The sequence below is a fragment of the Palaemon carinicauda genome, chromosome 16 (genome assembly GCF_036898095.1).
Source record: "Palaemon carinicauda isolate YSFRI2023 chromosome 16, ASM3689809v2, whole genome shotgun sequence".
NCBI lineage: Eukaryota > Metazoa > Arthropoda > Malacostraca > Decapoda > Palaemonidae > Palaemon > Palaemon carinicauda.
The window spans coordinates 94,320,034-94,325,033 of record NC_090740.1 but is presented as its reverse complement, the minus strand read 5'-3'; positions in this window follow the sequence as shown (position 1 = coordinate 94,325,033).

Here is a 5,000-nt window from a genome sequence, read left to right as displayed (position 1 = left end):
CGTTGTATAAAAAAGGCAGCTTTGAAAGATATCCATAAACCCGCTTACAGCCTTCGAAGTTTGTGCTGGATCGAATAAATAAGAAAAATGGCATGGATATTATTTCAGGAATTGTTCCATTGCAAAGAAAATAAGAGCATCGAGACCAAGATTCGTCTTAAGTAAAGGCGCCACTATAAATGGAATTGAATCCGAGATCAATGCAGATCCCATACCAAATTACTGATGGAGCTTGCAAGCTTGAATATTTGGTGTGCCTTGAACGAAAGATGGTCGTCCTGAGGAACTGACGTCGGTCCGGATGCAGAGAAGGAATCGGAAGATTCATGATATTCTGTGAATCTATTAAAATAATTCATCTATATATAAATCGATCTTTAATTTTCGCATTCATATTTAAAGATTCTAAAGTTCCGTTTACCTATTTTGTTGAACTTTTTCCGAATATTCAAATATTTTTGTTATAAATTTTCTCCACCATATCATTTATGTTAAAATGTATTTCCAAAACTCAATGTATTCCTGAAGAAAGGCCATGAAATGATCCGAAACACATGTTGACATCAGATAATAAATGGAGCAAAGTAAATGTGTATCTATTGCTATACTGAGAACTATCTGCACGACGATCTGTCCCAGAAGAATCTGTTTTTGATTTCTGGACGCTGCTGAGACTATCTATTCGTCATAACATATAATAATATGCCTAAGTAACGTATTTAGAAGGGGCAAGTCATAGATAGCCTGGATCAAAGTGCAGATGAGCCTTCACCAATGAGAGATTGATGGAGCCAAAAAGAATTCGGCATATTGTGGAAAATGGTGGGGTTCTAGATAAACTGGACTCGGGTAACAACGTAGTCTTCAAATGTGGGAACTTTTGAAGGTAGTGACTAAGTTTCTAGGCCTAAGGTGCATTACACAAATGGGGTCAGTTTTAAAGATATACATCAACCCCTCTGCCACCTGTGAACTTTGAACTGCATCGGAGAAAGAAGAAACACGGCATGGATAACATTTAAGAAACTGTTTCAAGGCAAAGAAATTAAAGAGCATCGAGATCAAAATTTGTCATAAGGAGAGGTATCACGATAAATTGAATTGAATCTGAGGTCACTGTAGATCCTCTTGGTATGGGTAGAAGAGGCTTATTAGTTATGGTAAGCAGCTCTTCTAGGAAAAGGACACTCCAAAATCAAACCATTGTTCTCTAGTCTCGGTAGTGTCATAGTCTCTGTACCATTGTCATCCACTATCTTGAGTTAGAGTTCTCTTGCTTGAGGGTACACTCCGGCACTCTATCCAGTCTAATATATTTTCATCTTGTTTTGTCTATGTTTTTGTATACTTAACATTGGAAATAATTATATTAATATTGTTACGGTTCTTGAAATATTTCATATTCCTTGTTTCCTTTCCTCACTAAGCTATTTCCCTGTTGGAACCCCCTTGGGCTTATAGCATCCTTCTTTTCTATCTAGGGTTGTAGCTTAGCTAGTAATAATAGTAACAATATATATATATATATATATATATATATATATATATATATACGAGGTCCATTCAAAAAGTATCCGACCTTGGTTCATAAAAGGTCAAATAATTCGCCAATCAGCAAATTAGTTTTGTGGGAGTTGACTGCACCCTTACTGCACATGCGTGTAAATTTTTAAAAGCTCTAATGTGTGGCAGTACCCGCCTGTGAGGGCTAGAGTGCCGACGTCCAGCACAAGCTTGTCGGATTATCGTCCTTACACAACATGTCGGAGCGCATCGAGCAGTGCTACTACATTAAGTTCTGGTACAAGCTTGGTGATACACAAATGCAAACTATCCAGAAGATTCAGCAAGCTTTGGCAATGAAGACATGGAATAACATAGATAAAGGAGTGGTATAAACACTTCAAGCAAGGACAAACCTCAGTTGAGAGGAAGCCACGGTCATGCAGGCCATCCACCAGCAGAAACAAAGAATTCGTTGAAAAATGTTCGTCGAATAGTGGAGGATGACCGTCGTCTAACCATCAACGAAATCACTGAAGAAGTAGGAATAAGCACAGAATCAGTTCACGCAATTTTAACGGAAGATTTGGCCATGCGGCGAGTGTCTGCTAAATTCGTTTCCAAGTTGCTGGTGGAACACCAGAAACAACTCTGCCTGAAAACTGCACAAGACCTGCTTGACTGTGCTAATAGTGACTCTGACTTCATGAAGACTATCATCACTTGTGATGAGACATGGGTGTATGGATATGACCCGGAAACTAAATTTCAGTCATCACAATGGAAGCATCAGACATCACCAAGACCCAAAAAAGCACGACAGGTTCGCAGCAATGTTAAGGTAATGTTGACATGTTTTTTTTTACTCCAATGGCATTGGGCATCATGAATACGCACCAGCAGGACAAAAATTAATAAGAAGTATTATTTGAAGAATTGCGACACCTTCGAGATGCTGAATGACGAAAACTATAACGGAGACAGACTCTACTACAGCAGTTGGCACCGCGGCCGCCCCATTGAAACTTTCACCGTTCGCCAGCAGAGAAGCGTTTGCTTGGTTTCACGCGCTGAAGTCCACTTTCGTATCTGGGGCGTGATTCGATCATCCACCAAAGCGGATTGTGTTCTCCCGGCGATACCCGAGGACACCTTCCCAGAATATATCCGACTGGCTTTGTGAACAAGGAGACACCCCAATAGCGTATGACGCCCTCAAAACATACCTTCTGCAGCAGTACTCGCCGTCGCCAGCTGCCCGTTAGCAAAGCTTTTTCAGCTCTCGCAACAACCGTTGGGGGACCAAAGGGCTTCGCTTGCCTCCGGGAAATGACCAGTATCGCTCACCTTCAACCTGCCGCAGATATCTCTCCTCGTGAGGTGAACCTACTCCGTGCCCTTTGGATACACCATTTACCTGAACCTGTACGCGCTGCCATACCCGATGTCGATAGTTTACCCATAAAGGACTTGATGACCAAAGCCGACGCCCTTATGGACAGCACTTCAAGACCTCCATCAACGCCTTTACCCCCGACGACGAGGATGCCTATTCAACGTCAACCGAAGCTGACATGAATGCCGTAGGACATACACGCCTACTCCGTGACGTGCCGAAGCGGCGACAAAGCCGACCACCACCCACCAATCGCTCGCGCCCCAACGAACAACTTCTACAGCAACTTACTACCTCCCATCCGCTGCAGTTTTGCTACTACCACTCAGATTCGGGGCAACCGCGAAGAAATGTGCCAAGAATTGTCAGTGGCCAAAAAACGTGTAAGTAGGCCATCGTTTGTGGCGGTGGCCTCCCATGTCTCTAATCTTTTCTTTTTACAAGATGCAGGAACGGGGCGTGCGATGTTTGGTAGACACGGGTGCTTGTCGTTCTCTTTTTCCAAGGAAACTCTTCAAGGCACAACGTAGTCTGTCTACATCTGCCGGCGTCCGCTTGGTAGCTGCCAACGGATCTGCGATACCCAACTACGGTTACGAGAACATCACATTATCGTTCGGAAACGGTAAATTCAATTGGAAGTTTTTCGTTTCTGACGTCGCAATGCCAATCCTCGGTGCGGATTTCCTCTCTCATTTCCACCTTCTGGTCGATATTGCCCCACTGACGATTGGTCAAAGCAGACTCGTACTTGTCGACACCTCTTCAACCCACCCCCTCTAACCTCGCTCTCCACATCAGCGCACCCACGGATGCCTACGCCTATCTCCTCACGTCGTACCCAGAAGTTTTCCGTCCAGAACTTCGCCAAACGCCCACGGTTCCTGCCAAGCACGGTATTTATCACCATATCAATACGACGGGACCCCCAGTCTTCGCAAAATTCAGACGTCTGGCACCGGAATGATTGGCAGCCGCCAAACAGACATTCACCGAAATGGAGAAAATGGGCTTTTGCCAAAAGGCCTCCGGCCCATGGTTGTCACCCTTACACATCGTTCTGAAGAAAGACGGCTCCCTCCGTCCGTGCGGGGATTACAGGCGCCTGAACATGCAAACAGAACCGGATCACTACCCCCTCACAAACATTGCCGACGTGACCTCCTACCTGCACAAAGCAAAGGTTTTCTCTAAGCTCGATCTCCTGAAGGGGTATTATCAGGTGCCTATGAACCCAGATGACATCCCCAAGACCGCCATCACCACTCCGTTTGGCACATACACCTTCAATTACTCCTGTTTTGGCCTTCGTAATGCTGGGGCAACATTTCAACGTCTTATGGATGGCATCTTAGGGGACCTCCCTTTCTGTGTATGTTATGTGGATGACATACTTGTGTTCTCCTCCTCCAAAGAGGAACACCTCCGTCACCTGCGCATCGTTCTCGACCGCCTACAACAAAACGGCCTTGTAGTCCGGTACGACAAGTGTACCTTTAGCGCCAACAAAGTGTCGTTCTCAGGGCACCGTATCACTCCTGAAGGAGTCTATCCCCTCCCTGAGAAGGTAGCAGCCATTCAGAATTTCCCCGCGCCCTCGACCGTCAAAGCTCTGCAGGAATTCTTGGGCATGATCAACTATTATCACCGTTTTCTGCCAGCCATTGCCGCCTCTCTTGCTCCCCTCTACGCCTCCTTCAAGGGCAAGCCAATGGACCTGAAGTGGGGTCCCCTTCAAGAAGCAGCCTTTTGCAATGCAAAGAAGGCCCTATCAACTGCTGCAGCTCTCACTTTTCCTATCCCACACGCCCCTCTCCTTCTCTCCACCGATGCCAGCGACGTCGCTACTGGTGCAGTACTCGAGCAGGTGGTCAAAGGCTCGCCCGTCCATTGGCCTTCTTCAGCAGAAAACTGTCCAAGCGGATCGGGTATTCTACCTTCGATCGAGAATTGCTGGCGGTGAACTTGGCTGTCCGTCACTTTCGCCATTTCTTAGAAGGTACGCCCTTCGTCATTCGTACAGACCACATGCCTCTGGTGCACGCCTTCACTCAACAGTCTGACGCCTGGTCCGCCCGTCAACGCCGACATCTCTCTCCCG